General features: G+C 39.6%; 1 long non-coding RNA gene across 3 annotated transcripts; it reads right to left on the bottom strand.

Moving 5' to 3' along the window:
* Positions 1–6415: 6415 nt before the first annotated feature.
* LOC112650430 (uncharacterized) lies at positions 6416–26174 on the bottom strand. Of its 3 annotated transcripts, XR_004803596.2 has the most exons (5): positions 25852–26174; positions 22219–22367; positions 20759–21026; positions 11946–12081; positions 10038–11416 (listed from the first exon to the last, which is right to left on the bottom strand). It is a non-coding gene; the product is annotated as an uncharacterized LOC112650430 (long non-coding RNA). The 3 variants fall into 3 exon arrangements; XR_004803595.2 differs by lacking the exons at positions 10038–11416; positions 22219–22367 and adding an exon at positions 6416–6661; XR_004803594.2 differs by lacking the exon at positions 22219–22367.
* Positions 26175–26805: the final 631 nt, after the last annotated feature.

Genomic DNA, 26805 nt, shown 5'->3' with positions numbered 1-26805 from the left:
CTTTAAAAGCACAGTCTCTGCCTGGCGCTTTTCTTTTGGTTTCTGTGGAATTTTTCTTAGTAACAATTTTTAGCTGAAGGGGTTAGCGACAATTGTAAACTAAGGAGTACTGAAAAGGGAGTGTGGTGGGGAGGGCTGTTGGCCGCACTAATTAAAACAAAGCCTGCTTGTGTGAGCTGTGTCCCACCCTCACCCCCCTCCCCTTGGTGCAAAGGGGCAAACAGCACAAGATCCTCTCTCTCAGCACACGGTTTTCCAGTCTGCGGGGACTTATATTTTTAAATACAATTAAAAGTAATGCCCCTTTGTTGATTATACTCGCCTTGCCAAACTTGAGGACCTCCAAAGCTGCCAAACATTTACTTTCAAATTTTGTATGCCAAGCTGCCTTCCAAATGCTGTCAATCTCACAGAGGGCAGGGCAGCCTGTGATTACCAGCTTCCCAAAATTCTAGTAAGCTGCTCCGACGATATTTCACATGGAGGCTGGTTCGGAGACTGAGCAGATCAAGCCAGAATCTGGTGTCACTTTCATCTTTAAGAGGGAGATAGAATTGTTCTTGCTTCCTGATAGAGTGCATGAGCTTGAAAGGGGAGAACACCAAAGCAAACTTCCCAGCTCTGTGTGTGCAAGCAGCAGAGACTGTGTAGTCCAGACCCAATTCAGAAAGACTTGTCAAATGAAAGAGAAATGCACAAACATGTCTGTACTTTGTCCTCTGAATTTTAAAAGCATCTAATGTTACATAGCTCATGTGAACTTTATTTAAAGCACAGCCATTCACCAAGTACTCCCTTTACGGTTTTAGTGGCTGTCCGTCCTCTCTCCTTGCTGTTCACCACTGATTATTTTATAAGCTTTTTTGTAGGGGTGGTGGGGGGCAGTATTTGACTTAACCTTTTAAATGTAGCTTTCTTTCTGACAATACAGGAAGTAGAATGCCAAAGGAAAACTCTGCATGGGGCGGTGGTGGGGGTGCAGGAGACAGGCACACTATTGGAAATAAGTCTTGGGAAGACAGTAAACTAATTTGGGAGTTTGATTTTTCCAATGTGACTATCTATAAAAGCTAAGCGCCAAGTTTTGATTCCTAGGTTTTATGAGGTTGCAGAAGTACAAAACTAATACTTGGCTAGGTGTTTTTTTTTTTCTTTTTCTTTTTCTTTTTTTTTTACTGATGAAAAATGCAGGCATGAAAAACAAGGTGTAGCATCCGTTTTCAATTAAAAAAATAAAAATTTAAACCTCTCCCTCTGGGCCTGGTACTGAGCCAGGTAAGGGAATGGGATGGGTGTAGTCACTGAGAAAGTAGTAAGATGAAAATACCCTCCTGCTTGAAGTAACTTTATATTTCAGAGGGGCTCCCCTGCCTCCATTCCAATAAAGAAAGTTACACTGTACTATCATTTTATTTCAATTTTTCTTTAAAAATTCACTTATTTTAAATTTTACTAATTCCCAAAGGCACTGGATTTGATTTCTATTTTTTTCTGTGCATCTCTGATTTCTGTTCGATCCCACAGGGGTAAATATTTGACATCCAGCCATTCCCAGGGGTGGCAGACCAATGTACCAAACACAGAGTCGTTTCAGTTCACCAAGAGATGAAGTCAGGCTCCAGGGGATAAACAACCGTCCATAAATAACCTCTCAGAAATAGCCTGAGGAACATGTCCTGCAAAGAAATCCTGGCTCAGTACATTCTATTTTGTTTATTTTGCATAAAAGTTTTCTTTGTCTAGATTTGCACCAGCATAAAAGCACTTTCAGCAAATCATGTCGTTAAAACAAAACAAAGCCAAGTTTAAGAAAAAAAAATCCCACCTGAAATTAGTTGCCCCTTGAAATGCCAGGAGAAAACCAACTTACCTGTCATTCTAATGACTGAAGAGTGGTAAGAAGAGGAAAAGGACATGGAGAGCATTCCATGCCAAGTACTAATATTCATAGCCTTTGCCTGAAGCCCAGGGCCTGAATGGCACAGCTAGCTGAACGCATTTTCAATTATCTGGCTCCTAGTGGTAAATCCAACTGTTGTCATTAGTAGGGAGACATGCTTCAAGACTTAATATTTGGCAGAGATGTAACTGACCCAACAGTCCTGCAAAATAGCTTGAGTCACTTTTCAATAATATGGAGGAAATTATCTACTTTAAGATCTTCTTTGGGAACTTATTTTACTGAGATGAATTCAGCAAGGGGAGGGGTGGTAGGGAAGTGTTAGATGGATCTGCACTCTATATTGTGTTCACTTTTGAATGCCGTCATTTAACTCAATTTCACCATTAGTGCCCAAAGAAGTGATTCAATTTATATGTTGGGATGACTTATGTATATAAATCACTTTCAGAGGGTTAATAAAAAGAATACAGACTCCAAAGACCCCATTCCCTACAGGGTGAATTAGTAAGAATAATTTTTATATTAACAATTACCTCCTAGATTTTTAACAGTCAAGTACTTTCATTGCCGTGAATCTTAATCAGTTTTTCTTCTAATTTCTTTGGGTTTCTGTCTTCTTTATTTTATTATCACCACTGTAGGTCAAATTCTTCTCATTTCAGAAATGTATCATTATAACATCCAGCCTCAGGACTGACTTGACTGCCTTCAAGCTCTCCCTGCCACTACATCCCCATCTCCACCTCTGGGTTAATTATCTGAAAATCATGCTTGACATTATGAATTCACCCTGCTTAGAATTTGTGTTGGCACCCACTTCCTAAGGGAGGAAGTCCAACCTCTGGCTTTTCTCCACTCTTTTAATTTCATGTCTACTTTCCTCACTAACCAAACTTGCTAGGGAGCAATCCTTTAAAATCTCTCATGATCCACTGCTTTCACCTTTATTTATACAGTGACCCTGCTTGGAATGTCCCTTCTTCAGTTTGAAGTCTTGAGGTCTACTTTAAGCCCACCCTTATTCCACTATAACCTGTTGTTTTTCTGAAGTGCTATGAAATAATGCATCACTTACTTTGGATTATTGGTTGATCACGCTGACATAGCTCATAACCTTAATTAGATGGCAAATTCCTTGAAGACCAGAACTGGGTCTTCCAAATTTTTGTATTTCCAAGCAGTGTTTGTCCACAATTAGTTTGAAAAAAACAATCCTTTCCTTAGGAATGTTTGAGCTACTTTATTAACATGTGGTTATCAAGAACATTTCTTCATGGAGATAGTTTCAGCTTCCAAAAGAGTGAGGCCATTTTCAGCCTCTCTTAACTGATGGAGGGGATGACCTCTCTAAACAGAACCAGACATGGGATCCTGGGATCCCAGAGTCCTGGGATCGAGTTCCGCATAGGGGCAAAAATCTATGGAAATGAGAAGAAAAAAGACTAGCTATTTTCTCTTGTTCTTAACTCAAGATTCTGTACATCCAAGGAGGGATTCTTACTTATAGGGTTTCAAAAGCATATCTGTCACATAAAGAACTCAACAAGGAAAGAGTCAGTATAATAGATAGCAGACTTCAACAAATTAGCCCTATTATGTAGCCCAGATTGCCTAGATTCTGCTATTAATTTCCTTTTGATATCTTGAAGCTTTTGGTAAAGTCACATTGAATGTTACAGTCTTGTCTTAGCTAACCTACAGAAGTCAAAGGAATGGTCATCATTGTTAGGAGAGAGTTTTTCCCATTGGTGGCCAATATGTTGGTGGCAACAATGGATGGCGAGACAGATCAACCCTAGAAGTATGTTGTACAACTCTCCTCCTCAGCAGGAGAAGACAAAATCAAGAATTCTGAGTTTTACGTGATTTTTCATTTAAGTAAGAAAAGTGGCAAGTAACATTTCTTTTTAAAATTCTTGTTAAAATATGGGCAGCCCCAGTGGCCCAGCAGTTTAGCACCTGCCTTCAGCCCAGGGCATGATCCTGGAGACCCAGGATCGAGTCCCACATTGGGCTCACCCTATGGAGCCTGCTTCTCCCTCTGCCTATGTCTCTGCCTCTCTCTGTGTCTCTCATAACTAAATAAAAATCCTTTAAAAAATAAATTCTTGGGATCCCTGGGTGGCGCAGCAGTTTAGTGCCTGCCTTTGGCCCAGGGCGCGATCCTGGAGACCCGGGATTGAATCCCACGTTGGGCTCCCGGTGCATGGAGCCTGCTTCTCCCTCTGCCTATGTCTCTGCCTCTCTCTCTCTGTGACTATCATAAATAAATAAAAATTTAAAAAAAAAATAAATAAATAAATAAAAAATAAAAAATAAATTCTTGTTAAAATATGTATGATACTGAAGTTTTCTAAATATTTTTTCATGTATTGATGCGGTTGAAGCAGCTTAAAAATTTATGCTTTATAACAGATATATAGAGAGATGTTTTCATTTTCTATAGCTAGAACTTGTTCAGAAGCTTCTATTTCTACATAGTTGTGGAAAGAAGTTTAAATTTCCCAATCAATGGGATGCCTGGGTGGCTCAGCGGATGAATGTCTGCCTTCAGCTCAGGGTGTGATCCTGGAGTTCTGGGATCAAGTTCCACATAGGGCTGTCTACATGGAGCCTGCTTCTCCCTCTGCCTGTGTCTCTACCTCTCTCTCTTTCTGTGCCTCTCATGAATAAATAAATAAAATCTTAAAAAAAAAAATTAAAGGTGGCTAATTATTTGATTGGGAAATTTTTTTTTTAAAGATTTTATTTATTTATTTATTCATGAGAGACACAGAAAGAGAGAGAGGCAGAGACACAGGCAGAGGGAGAAGCAGGCTCCATGCAGGGAGCCCAATGCGGAACTTGATCCCAGGACTGCAAGATCACCCCCTGGGCCAAAGGCAGGTGCACAACTGCTGAGCCACCCAGGCATCCACCTTTAAGTTTTAAGGGAGACTTTCCATATAATCAGTCTTTTGTGGAAATTCTCAGTTGTTTGGCTTTTCTTCCCCATTTTTTCTTTTCCTTTCTCTTGAGGCAGCATCTGGGCACAGAAGAAATCTTCCATTATATTTTAGACTCAAGAGAATGAGGTGAGCCATTGCTCTGTGATTCCTTACCTCACATTATATAAAAAAAATAAAAAAATAAAAAAAAATTAATTAAAAAACGTAATCCTACATGTAAGTACTAAAAATTTTTAAAAATCTATTAAAAAATAGGAGAAAATTCTTTTTGATTTGAGATTAGTCAGAGTTCTTAGAAAAGACCTAAAAAATATAAACTCTTAAATAAAAATATTGATGTATTAAACTTCATCAAAAGTATAAAATCTCACAAAAGACACTGTGAAGAAAATAAATACATAAGTCCCAGACTGGAAGGTAATATATGCAAAGTATTCTGTATCCAGAATAGATCAATAACTATCACAACCAAATAATAAAAAGAAAAACCTTAAAAAAATGAGAAAAGATTGAAAAGACTCTACCAAAGAAGTGATACAGATGTCAACTAAGCATATAAGAAGAACCTTGGGCAGCCCGGGTGACTCAGCAGTTTAGTGCCACCTTCAGCCCAGAGCCTGATCCTGGAGACCTGGGATCGAGTCCCACGTCAGGCCTCCTGAATGAAGCCTGCTTCTCTCTCTGCCTGTGTCTTTGCATCTCTCTTTCTCTCTCTGTGTCTCTCATGAATAAATACATAAAATCAAAAGAGCTATTTAAAAATAAATAAGAAACTCAACATCAGTAGTCATTAGGGAAATTAAACTTAAAACCACATGAGATATCACTACATACTTTTTAGAATGGCTAAAATCAGAGACAGGCAATACCAAGTGCTGTGAGGATGTGGGGATGCACAATGGGAAAGCTGCTCTGGAGATAGTTTGTCACTTCTTTAAAAGGAAGGAGAGGCTGCCTGCTTCCCTAAGTCTCCATTTCTTGATACTCCTTTAGCGATAGTTGAAGATGGCAATAGGCTTAGAACACTACATTCTGCAATCTCCCTTACTAGTTATCTATGGGACTAAATAGTTGTCAATAAAATGTAAGCAGAAATTGTTGGGTTGGAATTCCAAGGAAGCTCTTTAAATCATAACTTTCAACAGAAGTATAAAGCAAGACACAAATGAGACTCACATATGTAATTTAAATCTTTCAAGTAGCTATATTAAAAAAGTAAGAAGAGGAGCACCTGGGTGGCTTAGTGGGTTGAGCTGTAGGCTTCTGATTTTGGCCTGTGATCTCAGGGTTGTGGGATTGAGCCCTGTGTCTGGCTCCATGCTGCTTGCGATTCTGCTTGGGATTCTCTCTCTACCTCTGCCCTTCCCCCTGTTCATGCTCACTCTCTTTCTCTCTCTCTCTAAAATAAATAAATTAAATAAATAAATAATTTTTAAAAAGTAAGGAGAAACAGGTGAGGTTAACTTTAGCAATATACTTTATCTAACCCAATATATCCAAAATGGCATCATTTCAACACAAAAATCAACAAAACAAAATTATTGAGATAATTTACAAACTACTTTTTATATGAAATCTTCAAATTCTGGTGTGTATTTTACACTTTCAGCACATTTCAGCTCAGACTAGCTATATTTCAACTGTTCAATAGCCTCATGTAGCTGATAGTTACTGTATTAGAGAGCACAGTTTTAGATAGATAAGCATTTTTTTTTACCCTCTGCCTTACTTCCTTCTGAGATGGAATAGATTTGTGTTGGCTGGAGTTTCGGCAGCTTTTCTAGACCATAAATTTTCTTGAAGTTGGACACTGTGGAACAGAAAGGTAAAAGGTATTTGTTTCTGGACATCTATGTAATTGCCTTACTAATCCTTAGGCTGCCAAATTATAGAATTTTTTTTTTACATGGCTGTAATAATATCAAACAGCATAAATTATCCAAAGTCATTCTTAGTAATAAAGAAGGCTACTAGATAATAACAGATGACAGAAAGTGCATTATATTGGTTAAAGGCTTATTTTTAGGAGCTATGTATCTAGTTGCAATCCTGACATTGCCACATACTGATGTGTGAACTTGGGGAAATTACTTAAGCTCTTCTAACTTAATCTCTTTACTCAGCTATAAAATGGAGATAATAATATCTCCCTCTTAGAGTTATTGTAAGGACTCAAAAAAAGTTCATATATGTGACATCCTTAGATTATGTGTGTCACATAGTAATTACTTTGTTAGAGTCAGCTGTCATTACTTCATTAAGAAAATGTAATAATTCTGAACTTGTATGCACCTGATAATGTAAGCTCCAAATATACAAAGCAAAATTGACAACAAAATTATAGAGTGGTTGATAAATCTACAATCCTAGTTCAAGAGTTTGACAGACACATTTCCCAATACCTGACAAATGGAGGAGACAGAAAAATTAAAAAGTACTTAAATGAATGAATGTGATTAATGTGTCTTGGGTAAGCTTCACATTTGATGATTTTTCAAATTTGAATCTATGCTTTCTGAAAACTATTACAAATATGAAAACAAGTCAGTTTAAATAATTTTTATTGGGGAAAAAAGAATGCTATTTTCTTATGTTTACCATGCTATTTATATTTGGGGATAAAACATCTATATGCTTAACTCTAGTTTCCTTCCAGTGAATTCACACACTAAATCTATAAAAATGTGTATTTCAATTTGACATAAATCATTAATTTCATTATTTATTTATCATATAAATATTCAGATTCTGGTTACAAACTCTTAACTTACAGTGTATATCCCTTAGCAAAATAGCATAAGCAAATAGTGGATAATGCTTTCTTTGGAGGTTGATGAATGTTCTCTTCAGTAGGAAGTTTCTAATACAGCTTTTTTTTTTTACCCTAAGCTATTCCCTTAGTCCGTCTTCCAGTAAGACACAGCAGGTGGAAATAAATACAAACGTCCTAAGTGTTAAAACACTTTCAGTGATTCCTATTTATGATATCTCCTTAAAAGTTTGGATATTTTCACCCCAACTTTTTACTATCTTTTAAAAAATTACCTCTGTTTACCTGTTTGTTTCACTGAGATAATTTGTCTCATTTGTGAAGAATCAAATCGAACAGGATGTGTTAAAAAAACAAAAAACAAACAAACAAAAAAAACAGCATTAGCTAAATATTAGACTAGAGCCTGAGAGATGGAAAGAGAAACAGAACTCAGCTCAAATTTACTAAACAATCTCAATCGTACAGAAACCCCAGGCAACTAAAATACCCTCTGGAGAGTAACATTTCATGCTTAGGAAGAAGTTATTTACTTCATGCAGGAAAGTACTTTGCTCCAAAGAGGGGCCCTGGCTCACCATAATATTGGGTTTGGCCTATCATGGGACTAGACCTAAAATATTTTATGTTCTTAATTTATTTTCTCCCACATCTGGATTAAGGATAATTTTTCTATACCTGAATTATGGAAAATTTCTCTTGTCAAATATATATGCCATATACTTGACTGTAAACATATTGGTCTAATTGCAAAATTTACCACTGGGGAAGCTAATTATTTAAGGTGTGGGTCCAAAGTAGAATTTCTCCACCTTTATGCAAACCACAAACACATATCTCTGGTAACTTGAAGTGCTGAACTCCCCTGCAAGGCAAAGAGGCATTTCCTGCTGGGCCCTCCCAGGGGGAGGCCCAGGCCTTTGGCTGGGGGTTGTTTCCACAGGCTGGAATCTTTTTTCCTGGATGTGGGGGTCTTCTTAAACACAAGGGAGTTGTGGTGGCCCTTTGAGGTTGCACAGGGAATTATTTGAGTGCCTCCTTTCAGTTTCACTCATATCCCTTAGAGTTGTTATAACAAGGAACTCATTCTCTTGTTAAGCGCTTCTTTGGCCATGCCCTAGGCTGGGCTATTGCTGAACTGCCTCCTGTCTATACCCCCCAGGTTTGCTGGAGCCAGGAGAGCAAAAGCGAGGGATTCCCTTTTAGCTTTTTGTGCCAGGCACTTTTATAGCTCTGACTCATTTTTATTTTTCTCCTGGGAAAAAATTAGGACTTTTTATTGTCTCAGAGCACAACTTCTCAAGCTCAAACTTTAATGGCAAAAACAAAAACCAAAATCATGCATATTACTAAAATAGAAATGTTATTGCTTTTATTTTTTAAAAATGTCAATGCCAATGCAGAGAGCAAGTATGAATGCTTATGAAAGAAATTTTTAATTGTACCATATATAGAAAAAAATTTTATATATTCAGTATATATTCTTCAGTCCACAGTGTGTACTAGCCTGTATTAGTCACAAAGACTGTGAAAATAAATAACACTACTTAGTTCTACTCTGAAAATATTCACACTCTCTCCTGGGAAATGTATGCAGCAGGGTGACAGGTATGTAAATATATAATTATAATGCAATGTATATGCTACTGTAGCTCAGAGAAACAGTAAACTCTGACTGCTATGTCTTACAACAATTGCATATGGTAAACAGTATTTGATGTGGGTCTGGAAGGAGCAAGGAGAAAAAGCACTGTTTCTAGAAAGTGGAGACAATATGTAAAAAAAAAAAGGAACAATGACAAAAATAGCAAGGCATGTTTGGGAAATAGATAGTATTTTGGTATGGACAGGAGGCAGTGTTCAACTGATGGAGTAATGCTAAGTGAGTCTGGAAAAGAAAACATTATCCAGGTGATAATGCATGTTAGATGAAATGTTAAGGCTTTGGTATTTTGTTCTTTAAACAATGGAGTTTGCCTTTGAAGTCTTAAAGAAGGAGAGTAATAGGATTTTTTATTGAGCACTTACCATTTGCCACACATTGTTCTAAGTGCTCTAGATAAACTTACTCATATAATCCCCATTAAAACCATACAAGGGAAGGACTACAATTATAGCCACTTTACTGATGACCCTGGACAAGTCATCAATTTCTTCGTATTTTCAAATTGATCTATAGATCCTACACAATCCCAAGCAAAACCACAGCTGTCTCTTTTTATTTAATTTTTAAAAATAAATCAGCAAGCTGATTCTGCATTCATTTAGAAATGTGAAAGTCCTAACATAGACAAAACAACTTTTATAAAAAAAGAACAAAGTGAGAGGACTTATACTACATAATGTCAAGATTTATTGAAGCTATAGTAATAAAGACAATACAATATTTACATTCAGATTGACAAGTAGAATAGAGTCCAAAGCTAAAGCCTCATATATATTCATATATATGGACAACTGTTTTTTGTTTGTTTACAAAGATGCAAATGCTATGCAGTGAGGAAACTATAGTCCATAGTCTTTCCAATAAATAATACTGTAACAGTTGGATATCCATAAGCCAAAAAAAGGGACTTTGATTCATATCTCACACCATATAAAAACTTAATCACATGAATCACTCACTTACATTTTAAACCTAAAACTATAAAACTTCTAGCAGAAAACATAGAAGGAATTCTTTGTGACCACAGATTTGGCAAAGATTTCTTAGATACGATACCGAAGTTATTATCTGTGAAAGAAACACATGATAAGCTGGGCTTCATCAAATTTAAAAACTTCTCTTCAAAAAAATACATTAAAGTAATAAAAAGACAAACCCCAGATTGGGAGAACATATTTGGAAAGCATGTATCTGATAAAGGACTTGTATGCAGAATATATAAAGAATTCAAAAATTCAGTAATGAAAGCACAAACTGCCCAAAAAAGAGATGGCAAAAGATCAGAAGAGATACATCTCCAGAGAGGATATGAAGGTGGTAAATAAGCACATGTGAAGATTTCAACATCATCAGTCAATATGGAAATGCAAGTTAAAACCAAAATGATATACTGTTACATGCTTACTAGAATACCTTAAATTAAAATGTTTGACCACATCAAGTGCTACCAAGGATATGGAGAAACTAGAACTCTCAAACACTGCTGGTGGGAATGAAAATTGGACAGCCATCATTGATTAACATTTTGGTAGTTTCTATGAAGCTAAACACACACCCATCATATTATCCAGCCATTTCTCTACTAAGTATTCACCCAAGAGAAAAAAAAGCATACATCTGCGGCACCTTGGTGGCTCAGTTAGTTAAGTGTCTGCCTTCAGCTCAGGTCTGATCCCAGAATCTCCAGATTGAGCCCCACATTGGACTCCCTACTCAGTGGAGCATCTGCTTCTCTCTCTGCCCCTCATCTCGCTCGTGCTTTCTCTCTCTTGCTCTCTCACTTTCAAATAAATAAATAAAATCTTAAAAAAAAGAAAAGAAAGAAAGCATACATTCATACAAAGACAAGTACATGAATATTCATAGAAGCTTAGAACTGGGCAAAACTCGAAAGGTAAACATGGATAAACAGATCACGGTATCTTTATACAACGGAATGTTGCTCGGTAACAAAAAGGAATAAACTACTGATACACACAACAACACAGACAAATCTTTCAATAATTACTGTGAGTAAAATAAGTCTGATAAAAAGAGTACATAGTCTCTGGTTCCATTTCTATAAAACTCTGAAATGTAGATGCTTCTGCGGTGACAGAAAGCAGATGAGTGGTTCTTAGGGAGGAGAGCTAGAGAGATAAGAGGTAGAGATTACAAAGGGGAACAAGTAAACTTTTGGGATGATGGATGTGTTCATTATCTTGATTGTGGTGATGGTTTCACAGGTGTACACATATGTCAAAGCTGATCAAATTCTACGCTTTGAATATTTGCAGTTTATATTATGTCAATCATACCTCAACGAATCTATTAAAAGAAAAAAATTTAGTGGAAAGATGTCTGAGTCGACTATGTGATTTAACATTAAGCCTGGGGGCAGATCTGTACACGTGAAAGCCACCACTACAATGAAAAAAGGATCACTAGTTAATTATTTATATGATTCTTTTATTTGTTCATCCAGCAAATATGTATGAAGTACCTGCAGATGGCAACAGTGCTGGGTAGGCCTATACCTAGACAGATGGCAGAGGAGAAGCTAGAGTCCCCCTGCCCTCTATTGTTTAGTCCACAAAAGCAATATAATAGAAAGGCTGAAAGAACAAACTTCAGAGTAGAAAAATCTCTCCAAGAATTCCCCAAAAGACTTCCACTTACTTTTTCATTGGCCAAGACTGGATCGCAGAGTCAATTTATAAGTTGCAGAGTCAGAAGTCAAATCCAATTCCAGAGATTTTGTTTTACCTTCTCCATTGCCATTCGATATGGAGAAACTCAATGCTAATTAGAAAGGCTGAAACCGAATTGAAAGATATTAACTCTCTTACTAGGGGTTTCATGCTGTTGAAAGTCATATCCGTGTACCACGTAAAATCTTCCTTTGTACCACCAGGGTGATATGTACCATCCTGAGAAACACTAGACCAAATGTTCTCTAGACTCTTGTTTGGCACTAATACCTTAAACTCTCATATTCTGGGTTTTGTCCGCGTGAAAGTAGAGGAGAAGTTGTGCCAACTGTAATTGCCTTAGCCTTCTTTATCCTACTGGGAAAGGATAACATGTTTCTGTTGGGTCATGGGATATAATGTAAGGTTCCACAGGGTGCATAATAATTAATCATTGTAGTCGTCACTTTTTTCCTTCTATATGTTCCTGGAGGTTGGTGGTGGATGTGAGGATGTGGGGGACTAGGATGTGGGAGGCAGCAGGAGACTGGTTCAATCCTCCTTTGGTGAGCTCAGTACAATAGAGAAAAACTGCTTGCTGAAAAGGAGTGCCCGCATGGGCAAGTGTGTGAAGCACAGTGGCTCCTTTAAGTTTCTTGGGCAGGATCTTGACTCTTTTTTTCTTTTTCTTTCTTTCTTTCTTTCTTTCTTTCTTTCTTTCTTTCTTTCTTTCTTTCTTTCTTTCTTTCTTCTTTCTTTCTTTTAGCTTTTATGTGTTTATTGATGAGAGACACAGAGAGAGGCAGAGACATAGGAGAGGGAGAAGCAGGCTCCCTACAGGGAGCCCAATGTAGGACTCCATCCCAGGACCCCAGCTGGGATCACAACCTGAGCCAAAGGCAGACGCTCAACCACTGAGCCACCCAGACGCCCTGATTCCTCTTATCTGGTGTTGGATTAGCCCCAATTTCTAGCATTACTTTCACTGAAGAAGAGTTTCTATCCAGCACCTTACTCAGATCCAAAATTGCCAGTTCTACCATCCAGCAACTTTCAAAGGAGACAAAGTAATTCCAAAGTAGAATGTTTTGGTCTCATGGTGAAGATTCAGAGTTATCTTTGAAAGTTGTATGCAGAGCATGGAAGTGTGATCACTCTGCGTCGTACTCAGCAACACGCATGCATACAACTGTGACAGGCTTGAGTCACCATTTTGTTTTATTCTCAAAGGGGCTATTTCTTAGGGCAGTTTTCTACTCTCTCTCAAGAAGATGAGACTGAGAATTTATCGGGCCTCTCTCCTTCTTCAGATTTGCCTGTTTTCTCCCCAGCAGGTTATATAACAGAAAGAAGGGCTTATTTATTATGTTCAACAAAAAGGTCACATCCATCTTTTCCCCCAAGGCCAACAGCCTGCTTCCCTTATAAGTACAAAATTAAGCAAGGTCACTTAAAATCTGCTCCAGAGTGATGACCAGAACCCATGGCTGCTTCTATTAGTGGTGATAAAAGAGAAAATAAACTCTGGGAGGGCATCTCATTTCATTACAGTTTTACTGGGGATCATATTCCAATTGGCACTTTTTCTTTTCAGTATGGTCTATTATAAATAAACCACACAGAGGCTTCATTTTAATTTTTTTTATTTTAAAATATTGGGCCTTGGGAGGCTGAATACACTTTTCAATGATAATCGCAGTAAGAGAAGCATACCGCACCCATAGTGATTCTACAAATCGAATGCCTAGATACCCTCCTGTAAGAATACAGTTGGGAGAGGTAAGTAAACAGAAGGTAGTCTTTCTGTGTTTCTTGAAACCAACTTTATGAGAACAAAGGTAGTAATTAGGATTCATTTTCTCTCCTCATCAAGACTGTGCTTGGCCCCTCTGCTGAGCCAGCCTTTGCAAGAGATGGCATTTTTAATCAGTGATTGATAGCACCCACAGCTTTCAGGCAGGAGAATGTTCTTAGTGACCTCTTCAGGGTTGAGGTACTGAGTTATGTTTCAAAAACTTGACAGTGCCAAGATGTCTAAGCTTGTGAAGTTTCAAGACCAACATTATCCCGAATTGGTTGATGATTTCAAAATGTAGATTAGCTTTGATGATGGATTGGAAGCTACAGGAAGAAATTATGAAGGAACGGTACTTCTAAGTTAAGAAAAGCCTTTTGAATTTGTTTTTAGAAAACTGACCCAGCTTATTTCATTGTCTAAAATCTTACTTAAATTGACCCCATGGGATTTTCCCTGAGTTTCCCAAGGTTTGTCCTTGACTCCATATATTTTCTGTCTTTGGTTTTTCCTTAGTGTTCCCATATACTTCCACCTCTTAAAATAATCCTTCTATACCAGACTCTAAAATCTCTCTCTTTGGGGGGGTGTCTGGGTGGCTCAGCCGGTTGGGATTCTGACTTTCAGTTTTGGCTCAGGTCATGATCTCATGGGTTGTGAGATCATGGGTCATTGGATGGAGCCATACCTCAGGCTCTGTGCTCATTGAGGGGGTCTGCTTGGATATTTTCTTCTTCTCCCTCTGCCCCTCCCCTGCTCATGCTCACTCTCTCTCAAATAAGTGGATAGATCTTAAAATAATAATAATAAAATCTATCTCTTTGGCAACCACACCATGCCTTTAATTGTCTATTGTTTGCACCATTTGGTGTTGAATACTTTAAACTCAACATACCTAAAACTAACTAAATACCTTGCCTTCCAAATATCCTCCTCTGATATGAGAATATTGTCATATACTCGCCATCCATGCCCCAAATCAAGGACTCACTGCCTTTCCTCATACTGGCAGGACCTATATTTCCTCCCATTGTCAAGGACCACATTTCATCATCCAATCAAGGACAATGTTCTGGAGATTCTGTTTCCTAAATTCTGTCCAAATTTGCCCATCTCCAATCCCACTGCCACCCAGCCTGCCTTTTGCACTGGCATCTAATTTGGCCTGTCTGCCACAACTGTCTCATGTATCCTCTCATCTTGTGCATCATTACAGAAATCACCTTGTTATGTAAAACAGATCTGATTGTGTCACGGCCCTGCTTTGATATTTAATGGTTCCTTGGACCATCCAGCTCTTCCTTCTCATGTATTGTAAATGAGGCTCTTACTGACTTGAGGGAAGGCTCAGAGGCCACCAGGATTAGATCTTCTGTTTCCTGGTTCTCATGCAGGTTGGGTTTTTGCTCTCCATTCTTTATAGAGCTACCCACATTCCAAATAGAGCTACCCACATTCCAACGTTTTTTAAAAACTTTTTTTCATTAGCATAGAACCTCCCAATTAAGTTCATTTATACAATGTGCTCTCCTAAGCACTTTAGATATATTAATTTATTTAAGTTTGAAACAACCTAAAACAAATTTTCCTGAAACTTGAAAGTTGAAATATGCATGAGAGGCACTATATAGAGACACCCTTGAAAACATTTTTACTGCAAGATCTTATCCATCACCTAAGTGAGAGTTCTTAGAAACCCCAAGAGGTTGGGATGATGTCAGGACTTCATTTGAGGGTTCTAAATTCCCTCTACTAATATGTTTGCCGTCCCTTTTTCCATCTGGCAGGCTTTAGCTTATTAACTGTATATTGAGGATACTGAACTCAGTGGGTTATAAATGCAAGGCAGTCATATATTTTCTGAGCACTGCTTTAAAAATAAGGTGGCACGTGATTTGGGGTATGTAATTCGACCTCTGTGTGTCTCCATTTCCCTTCTTAAAGACAGGACAAATAATGTTACCTACCTCACAGAGTTGTTTTAAGACTTAAATGTATTAGTACGTATAAAATGTCTAAAGCAGTACCTGGCATATAGTAAGCACTCAATAAAAGCCATAATTTTTATGCCTCTATCTCCCCCTCCAAACCAAGCTCTTTGAATCCCAAGAGCTTACATAGTGTCTGGCACATTTTGGGTGCCTCCAAAATATTGGCATAATAGTGGAGATGAAGTAATCAAAATAAGGATTCAAGGAACTAAACAATTTGAAGTTGATTTGATCACATAATGCCTTTTTTCCTAAGGATTTCAAAATAGCATTCAGACAATACTTGATTCTCCCGGGAGACAATGACTACAGATAATATCTCTATGACAGAATAATTTAGCTGGATTCAATCATGGAGAGATTCAATTACTTTCCTGTGAACTACTAGAAGAATTTGAACAAAGACTTCACTGGTAGACAGTGAGAATTCTAAACACACTAAGATATCAGAATCAACCTTTGCATATTTCCTTTAACTGGTTTTATCCCAAAGACCAAGTTTCAAAGATAATAATTCCACAGAACTCTGAAGGATTTTATAAGATGCTTTTATGTCAGGTGCTTTGGAGAGCAAGTAGATCATGTTACCTACTTCCTAAAGGCATGTTCCAGTTGTATCAGGATGCAAAAACAAAACAAAAACAAACCAGTATTTTTTTTTCTGCATTATACCAAGCAGAACTGCTGAGTAGGTGTGGCTTAATTTGTCACCAAGTAAGTGCCCTCCCTCACTGTTTATCTGAGGGTCAGAAAAACAAAACCAAAATTAAAAAGGAAGAGCAAAATCAATCATCGTTATCTTTTATCTTGCCAAATAGTCAAGTATTTAGCACCATGTAGACTAAACATCTGGGTGATGTTTAAATTTTTCCCCACTTTTTATCCACATTTCTACCCAAAGATTGAACTCTGCATGGAAAGGCGTAACCATTAGCTTACAAAAGCTGAATTAACAGAGTTAATCATCACAGAAAGTATAGTTATTTGTGGAATTAGAGGTGGTCATAGGGGAAGAAAATGAGGAAATCCTAACCAAAGTCAGTGGTTTTGTGGCTGGCTTTTTCTGGATTTATACTAATGAAAAAAGAAATGTGCTTCTGTCCAGAAGATCAATTCCAAAACAAATAAAAACATTGTCACACTAGCCTTAAAGAGATGCCCTCACTTTCAACAAGAGCCTGGGAGGAGGAAGGTCCTTGGAGAATTATCTAGGAGTGGATGACATACAATTTTGTTTGCTAAACATTCTTGACCTTGTGTCCTCTATAAAAAAAATCGTTTCTTTCAGTGCAGCTGAGAAAGCTGTGATTTTGCTGTCTAGTCCATGTAGGCCTGCCTCCTACATCCTGGTGAACACGGGTGTGACTTAATTTCCAAGGATAAAAGCAAAAGGTGGCAGGCTTAGCCATCTCCTATCCCAATGACTCAAATCCATTGCCTCCTGCTTTCTCATGTAGAATCCTCCACCAGGAAAGCCCATCATGTGATTTGTAATTTTTTTTTTTATTTTTTATTTATGATAGGCAGACAGTGAGAGAGAGAGGCAGAGACACAGGCAGAGGGAGAAGCAGGCTCCATGCACCGGGAGCCCGACGTGGGATTCGATCCTGGGTCTCCAGGATCGCGCCCTGGGCCAAAGGCAGGCGCTAAACCACTGCGCCACCCAGGGATCCCCCATCATGTGATTTGAGCTCAAAGTTTTTGAGTGTGTCTAAGGCGCTGCATGTAAAACCTATCTCTGGTCCTGTCTTGTTTTACCCCCTTTGCCTACCCTTTGACTTATTAGGTTCCACACTGCCAGGGCGCCCTATGGTATCAGGAGGCACATTTTGATGTAATCCTACCACTGTTGCCGGAGCTATCTAAGCTAGAGGATTTATTAGTTGTGAACGTTCATTTTTGTTTTTCCTGGTCCACTGCCAGTAAATAAGTCACCCAAACCATGGCTGAGTGTCATTTGATAGGAAAAGGCTGGGATCACAAGGAAGCCTTCTGTCTTTCAACCAAAAAATAAAATAAAATAAAATAAAAAAATAAAAAAAGAAGAAGAAGAAAAAGAAAACGCACCACCACCACTACCACCACCAGCAGCAGCACCACCACCACCACCACCAACTGCTGAGGTAAGCGGTGTCAAACCCAGCTGCATCAACATGACGGTGGTGAGACGAATGAGAGCTTTCCCTGCTGGATGTGGAGCTAGCCAGCCACCGGCCTGCAGACCCACTGTCACCCCCCGGGGAACAGATGTATTAATGCAAGTGGCAAGGGACAGCCCCGTCCATTTCCATCTTTCCAGCTCACGAACGCGGCTCATCTGAAAGGTGCCTAGAGAAGACAATCTACACCCAGGCACAAATGCACACGCGCATATACACACATGCACACACCCGCACACTTGCACACGCACACGCGTGTTGTTGGGACGCCACTGGAAGAACCTGATGGAATTATGCCGCGCGTGGGTCGGCGCCCCGCAGGCTGGCGTACGGGGCCGGGAGGCCTGCGCGGGCTGGGGCCGGGCCGGGCCTCGGGAGGCCCAGGCGAGGAGGAGGCTGTGGGGGTGGGGGGGGCTCCCGCCCGGCCGCCCGCTCCCTGTGGCTGTTGCCCGGGCGATGGCTGGGGATGGTCGGGAATGCCTGGAGCCGGTATCCTTCTTTTGGACTCCGGGATGCAGCAGAAGGGGGTGGATGGCTTTTCTCTTTCTGTGTCTCCCTTTCATATTCAGCAGATTAGAGCGGCGGGTTGCCGTGGCGACCACGCGGAGGAGGCTGCGCACACCTGCACCGCGGCCCCGCAGCCAGCGGGCACCCGGCGGCCGGGCAGCTCCTGGCGCTCCTGGCGGGGGCCGCGCAGCCACAGCCGCAGCAGCAACAAGGGCGACCGGAGTAAAGGGGGAGGGGAGAGGCCGGAGGAGAAGGAACCCCGGAGGCAGGAGAGGAGGAGAATGCGTTCCCAGCTCAGAAGTGGCAGCGTTGCTCTTTGACCCGAGGGGGCGAGGGATGCGGCAGCCCAGAAACCCTGCCCGGGCGGCCGGCGGAGCTGCTGGGGGGCGGGGGGGACGCGGGGGACAGTCACCCGCGCTCTACAGCCCCCGACTGCACACACCACGGAGGAAGCTTCAGCTCTTACTAAGTAACAGGGGAGATGCCTGCGAGGAAAGTTAGCCTGCGATTATGCAGAGCATCTGCGGTGGGAGAAATACCATTACGTCTTTTCCTTGTAGTTTGCAGAGACCCGGGAGAAGGAGAGGAGGAGGGGGCGTGGGGAGGAAGACCCATGAGCTCCTGAAGTTGGGGAATGCTCTGGCAAGGCTCCAGGTTGCGCTAATGAAGAAGTCAGCTCCACGCAGGGTCCGGGCCTCACCTCTCCCTCGCACACCCCGGGCTCTGCCTTCAGCCTGCCCCTTCCTTTCTCCATCTGCCTCCCCCTCTTCCCGTCCTTCTGTGATTGCCTTCTGCATTGTTGTCTCTGTTTCCATTAACAAAACAGCCCGGCGCATTAGCCTGTCCTAAGCACTCCACAATGACAATATTTACAGAAGGTTAAATAAAATATGTATAGAGAGATGGATAGTGAATATGCAATAGACCTTTTGAACTTAGAGCATGCTGGGTTGGTTTGTTTGTTAAACTAGATTCTCCAGGCTGCTTCAGCTATTTTAATGTCTCTCAAACCATCCACTTAAAGGGAAAGATGATTAGAGAGAAATAGTCTTTAAAAAAATGTTCCCCTCTTTTCCAAGCAATGTGATTAGCAGGCAGTGCGCCTTATGTCTTCCACTCTCCAGTATAACTGAAACCAAGAACATTTCCTTGGGGTGACTGTGTCACAACAGGCCGAGATGAGACGACTTCCCATCAGCACGTTTACAAACCACACTGTACTGTTGTTCCTGAAATCTTTACATAGCCTCATACTGACTCTCACTGAAGGAGTTTTGCAAGATGACCTAATCTTGGAGTATAGCATCTTTCCAAACCCATGTTTATGGGTCTCTACCTTTAATAGAAAGTTTATAAAAGCACTATACTAGGTCCGGGATTGGTAAACTTTCTCTGTGAAGGGCTACATATTTTAAGCATTGTGATCCATACAGTCTCTGTAGCAACAACGAAACTCGGCTATTGTAAGATGAGAAAAACCCCAGACGACATGCAAATCAAAGGCACAGCTATGTTTCATTAAAACTTTATTTACAAAAACAGGCAGCAGGCCCATTGGGTCTGTGCGCCAGTTTGCCAACGCCTGCACTAGATCTCTCCCCTTCTAAGTGCAACATATTGAAAAGGTTAGAATGCTCGCTAACTCTTAGAAAATTTCACTGTTCCGATGCCATCCTTTTCTGTCCGTAATCTTACAGTGATATCTAATAACGGAGAACAAACAAGCAACAGGGTAGTTCAACTGAAGAAAGTCTCCAACCTGCTCACGTTACTAGAATTTCTTGATTCCGTTAAAAAAAATTAAATAACCCTGAATGTAAACTAAGAGTATGTATTTGAGCTGTTACAGTATATGTTTGCCTCGTCTTGTAATGCGCGATCTTTTGGCAAATGAATGGCCAAGCACATTACATTTAGAAAGAGGAGAATTTGTGTTTCTTGATGGTCATGGATTTCAAAGGCCTATTTGGTGCCCAATTTCCTATAGAGTCTTGTGCCAAAATGCCTTTTATCACGGGGAGGCAAGCAGTGCATTTAAACATATTTTGTCGACTGGGCACCATATGTAGAAGTGACAGCCAGAATTCCGTGCCAGTTCTCTTTCAGAGGGGAGGATGGGTCTACAGAGGTTCAAGCATCTTACAATGACTTATGCCTGAGAAGTCAGCAGGTAGGGGGTTGACTCCACGATGCTAAGTTTCTTTCTGAGAATGGTTTCTTTCCTAAATGTGGATTTTAGGAAAATTATTACTGTCTCTGAAATTTATTCTTTATTTTTAGGAGTTGTATATGTCATTCTTGCTATGACTCTGTACACAGACAGCAGAAGGAAGTGGGAACATATGCTCACCTCATTCCAGTGTATGAATTCCAACGTGGATTATAATGTTGAGGCCCCATATGTGGTCTTATTCAAGACTGAAGAGCCCATTCTTTGGGAATTACACTGATATCTGATTAGGAGTTCTGAAAGTTTGCCCTGATGCAAATCCTTGTCTGTAAGTGGTGAAGTTTGTCCAGGAAAAATATTTCTGTTGTCTATCACTGGGCGATAAATGAGGATTGGGAAGGCTGAATCCCAAGCTGAGTAATCATATTCCAAGGCTTTCCCACAAGACCTGGGGGCAAGAAGCAACAAGATGGATCAGAAGACTAAATTTTAATTTTTTATTTTTTTTATTTTTTTTATTTTTTAATTTTTATTTATTTATGATAGTCACAGAGAGAGAGAGAGAGAGGCAGAGACACAGGCAGAGGGAGAAGCAGGCTCCATGCACCGGGAGCCTGATGTGGGATTCGATCCCGGGTCTCCAGGATCGTGCCCTGGGCCAAAGGCAGGCGCCAAACCGCTGCGCCACCCAGGGATCCCCTAAATTTTAATTTCTTGAGGAACATCCCAGAAATAGCTATGGTAAGAAACTCGAAGAAAGGCTAAGCTTTGTTTTGGTCTGTCCAGTTTGGGGCTCAGATTATTGTGATTCTTTCCAACCTGATAAAGCCAGAGACACAAAGTTATGTTATTTATTATGATCCAATTTAAATGTATTCCCTTGTTACTGCAGAAAGACCTAGCACTACTTTGTTAGGGACATGAAGGCAGACAAATTAGCCACTCAGTCCATAAGACATGAAAATGAGGATTATCTAGAAGAAAAGGATGTGGTTCCATTTTCTACAAAGAGTAAGTATGCAAAAGGATACAGAATGAATGGGAGATTCAAAAAAAGGGGGAGAGATTCCCCTCCCTCCAGAGGACAGCTTTTGTTGAAATGGAAAGATACAAATGATCAGTCTTGCTCTTCTATTCCATCAGCAGCAAATATAAGGTGAAACTACCAGAATGTCATGCCTGAAAATCCAGTAACAACATTACGCTCTCATTTTGTTTTAATTTGTGTTCAATGCAAAATAAAATAATTCAGGATTAAGATTAAGATTAGACCGGGACAGTGCCCATAATTTCATGTTAAAATGATGAGGAATTTTCACCAGAGTAATAGGATCCATTCCAAGAAGCCATTTCCCGGATGAATTTACATAAACAGAAACTTTTGTTGTTACTGAGAAAGTCAGGTATCAGTAAACTCTCACTCAGGGAAATATCATGGGGCCCTCATGAAACTTAACATTCCCTTTTACTCATTAAGACTGATTGGGGAAGTGACCATCGGGTGCTTTTTTTAGAGCTTTGCTGGGGGGAGAGGTTGTTGCGTGGGAATGTTATAATTTATGGAAATGGATTATAAGAGAAAATACACGGGTTCGAGTTTCTTTCTCTGTGTCCTGCCAGGTTAACTTTGGAGCAGATACCTGGTGAATCTTTGTCTGACAGGAGGGACTGTTTTGGACAAGTGTACTCTGTGATATTCAGATCATCTTCCACCCAGTTCTGCCGCACAGTGAGGCCTTGCCTGCCACGGAGTGTCAGGACGATAACTGCCTCTAATTGCTATTCCCATCTGTTGTAGAGAAGAAATAAATGTTTGTGGGTGGTTTTGTTTTTTTTTTTTTTTTTTTACAAAAGCAGAAAAAAATGATAAATAATATGCCTGGAGAAAAACCACTTCTTTATCAGCCCTAATATCAAATAGTCAAATCAGTGGCAAGGGAATCAATTCAGAGACAAGAAATAGGTTTTTGGTAACTGAGGCTTGACTCTTCAACTTTAGGGCTAACATCAAACTCAGATTAACATCTAATGGAGAACATACTGCTGGGGAGAAGAGAGACAGCAAGTATAGGAAACCACGCTTACTGTTTACCAACAGCGTGCCACGCCAGGCACTCTAACTAATATCTCTAATGCCTATTGGAACCCTGTAAAATAGGTAAAACTACTCCATTTGCAGACGTGGAAACTGAGCCTCAGAGAGCTTACAGAATTTGCCCAAACCTATGGCTGGCAAACAGGAATTCAAGGAAAATCTGTGAATTGGACATCGTTGAGACGGCCTGTCAACAAGAGTAATGATTCCTTAGCTTACGTAAATCTTGTAAGAATGTAACTACCTGCAAAGAAATTTTAAAAACACCATCTCTGACAGCCAATCAGAACTACCATAAAAAACAAAAAAGTTCTAGTTTCATAGATATAGGATTGTAACTGACAATAACAAAAAATATAAATATGTTCCTGGTTCCTTAATTTGCTAATAATCATTACCACATTAATGACCCTACCCCAAGTTGACCATTTTCTGAATTATAGTGACATACATAAATAGACATAAATAGAAAAAAAAAATCATTGTTTTTCAGGGTGAATTCAAGACCAAAAAAACCACACTTTTTTTGGAATTGTATAATTAACGCAAAAGAATATGAAGTCGATATAATGAGTGCCCTGAAAGGGAACGAGAATTCAGTGTGGTTCTATTCAAAATAATGATTGAATTTAAATGATTGTAGTTTATGCTGGAAGGAAGGAAGGACAAACAAATGGACTTAGTGGGTCATACAGAAGACATTGGGAAAAAGTCCACTTTCCTTCATATGGTAAAAATTGTGCATTGAAAGGATATTATCAACAGTCCTTTAAAACTTCAATAAAAGAAGCAATAAACTTTTCCTGAATACTTGATGCCCAGAAATTTGAAATTAAAAGTTCTGGAGCCTTTGTTGATTTTCTTGAGAGGGGACAAAAATGGCCACAGGGAATTCAAACTGCCTTATCCTTGAAATGCTAATCACAGCTCAGCGAAGTTTCCTGGGACCTGGGTAGTATATAAAGCACGGCCTGCAAGGTCATAAAATATTGGGAGCAGCTGTGGTGACCTTGTTCATAAGGGCTCCAGGTTCTAAGTCTGGAGTATAGTTCCTGAATATTCCCCTCTGTGGTGAGAAAGTCAAGTAATTGGGGAGATTGATGAAAAGTCCAACTGCTGAAAATATTTGCCTCTCTGCATTTTCCTTCAATTCAGTTTGAGTAACCAGGTATGTATGAAGCATCTTGTCAGGTATAATAAAAGACACTGGAGAAATAAGGTATAGTCTTGCTCCCAGATATCTCAAATAGCCTGGAAGGAGAAAGCAACAAGCATGCCTCTAGAAATTTGCCACCCAAAGGCAAGACCTCTTACCACATGCTTAAATATTTCAAATATGTAAATTATGCTAATAGTGTTTACATTAAATCTGTTCTATCTTCCAGTCTTGAAAACAAAGAGTCCTTTTATTAATCTGGAAGACCAGATTGACATTACAGGTGTTAGATTCCTCAGAGCTCTGCAAGAAACATGGTGGCTTTCAGAGAATGGGACATGGGTTCCCAGTCCTTTCAGGACTCCATCCTGCCTGGGAGCCTCAGGCACTAGCTGACACCCTTGCCTTTAATCATAGGCTCTGCCTACCTACTGTCCTCCACATACACCCTGCAGCCAGCCTCTCCTTGGGCTTCTTGGGCCAGGTATTGGTAGCACATTCCAACTTCTGGAGAGAAAGACCCAAATAAGAGGCTGGCACAGGTCTAAAAGTGGCCTCGGGGAACTCTAGGAAGAAAGTTCTGGAGTTTCAGGTGCCTGGAGTATGGTCTAGACAGGGAGGCATAAGCTACAGGTGAGAATAACCCTTGGAACCTCAGATACCTGCCTTGGTGGAGGGGCACGGCCTGAGGAAAGCCAGAATTGGGCTTTTCCAACATGGTGCCAGAATGGGGGCTGCTCTTGCCAGGATCTGAGGGCAGTATTCACAAGGAAGATGTTAAAATTGGACGAATATAATATGAATTCCTCATAAGTATTATCAAAAGATTTTATTTCAGGTTAGATTTCATTGGATTAGTATTCTTCAAATACTATGGAGAATAAGAAAAAGCAAATGCTAAGCATTTCCGATTACTTATGTTCTTTGACAAAATAAAAACTATGGAAAGGGCTCATTTTAAGTGTACCAACTTTTATAGCTGAATTTGTAGCCACTTACTGGTCTATTAACTCATTTTTAAAATAAATATAAAAATCACTATCATCATGTTATGTTTTTTTTAACCGGAAACTTTTTAACTGGAAATTCCAAAAATTTCATTTTTGGAATCGTCTTCATGTATGAGCCTTCTACATTTTTTTCCATTGTAACTGGCAAAGAAATTTCTTTCAGGAGTCTCTATTTATTTCATTGTGCATTTCTTTTTCTGTTTACCATGACTGTTAATCATTTATTACTTTAGTCTTTACCTAACCAAGCCTTTGATCATTGTGTTCATATTGACTTTCAGGTACATTAGTCACCAAATGGTACAATCACTCTATTGCCCTTGTTTTGAATGACGTCTTTTTTTTCTCTCCATTTTTCTGAAAACTCAGTCTTAGCTCCCAACATGGACTTTTCTCTCACCAGTTCCTAATTGTATGGTATATCCTTTTCTGCAACAATACATTGTAAATCAATTAAAGATGAGTTCTATTTTATTCCTTTTTTTCCCAGATATAACTTTTTGTATTAATATATTTAAGGTTCTCTACCTGGAAATGTATTAACCTATGATTTGAGATAAGTTATTCAAAACTTTAAGTAGATTCTTTCAAGTCATTTATTATTTTTGAATCCCAACTGTATAGCTATGCTTTACTAAAAATAGATCTGCAAATTTCATTAATTCTTTGGCATATTCAGGCTCCTTACTAAGTGCATTAAAATGGAAATGAGATGATTTCTCATTTTGTCAACAATTTTCAAAGTGACATTGGATAAGACCCTTCTTACTAATTATAATTTAGTCTCATTAAATTTGAGCCTATCCAGTTCCTAAGTCACTCCCATGTGTAGTATATTACGAACCCAAGGAAGGTAGATTATTGTTGTTCACTAGTTAGCATGGAGTTAGTATATGAGATTTGGCTCCTTAATTTGGAAAAGTAAATTAGTGGAAATACCACGCCAAGTCCAGATTGAAGGTTGGCCTTCAGAGAAAGAAGATAGGTAAGGTGGCAACCTACAGACTCTTACCTCGGTGTGGCTGCTGAACACTCTCTTTTGTTCCCTTAGCAGGTGGCAAAGGAAGATTATTCAACTTAGATCCAGGTCCCAAGTTTCACTTCTAACCCTTAGAAACTTCCAGATTTAAACAAATTACCGACCCTCTTTGGGTCTCAGTATTGATAGTTTATAAAAATAGAATAATATAATATCTTTAAGGTCACTTTTAACTTTTATGATCTATTCCACAATGGTTCTAGAAGGTCTGAAACTTCTCCCCATCAGTTAGTTATGAGTCCCTGAAAGGCTAGACCATGAAGATTGGAGCATTATCTCTAAACGCCCACAGTGAAGACGCGCTGGCCACTTTAACAGAAGTATGTACTTTCCGCACAGTGACCAGTGACTAGAAGCAGAGAGTAAGTCTGAGAACATAGGAACTTAATGATGTAGAATCAAGGAGAGTGGGCATGGGTAGTGAAGAGGAGAGTGTCAGAGGAAAATACGAAGCCGCTGAAGGCATGTTGGCTAGGGACCTTCCTGTGAACATGGCCTGCCAATCATTGCAGAGCTCTGAGGTCACTAAGTTAATGTGGACTGAGATGTCAGTAGTGCGTGTAACAACGTTATACAGGTCTCTTATCTTTCAATGTGGAAGAGAATTGAATCAAGTACTAGATGGATAATGTCCCCTTGAGACTGCTTGATCCCACACTATCCATCTATAAAGAATCACATCCATCATTAACACTCAAGTCCAAGGCTAACTCCTTCAAGTGTCTTCTCTGATGTCACTGGGCAGAGCTAATGTCCTCTTCCGCCACATGCTGAGGGCATGTTACCACCACTTCTCTGTGTTCTGTCTCATTTGGCATCATGTTAACAGGAGGTGTTCCAGTTTGTGTGTCTCTCTTTCACGTTCCCCACCCCTCACCTGCAACCTTGTGAACACGCCAAGGACAGTAATCCTTCTCTTCTATTTCT

Source organism: Canis lupus, chromosome 11 (genome assembly GCF_003254725.2).
Source record: "Canis lupus dingo isolate Sandy chromosome 11, ASM325472v2, whole genome shotgun sequence".
In the NCBI taxonomy this organism is placed as follows: Eukaryota; Metazoa; Chordata; class Mammalia; order Carnivora; family Canidae; genus Canis; species Canis lupus.
Note: the sequence above shows the minus strand (reverse complement) of the source record. Positions and strands in the feature narration are given on the sequence as shown.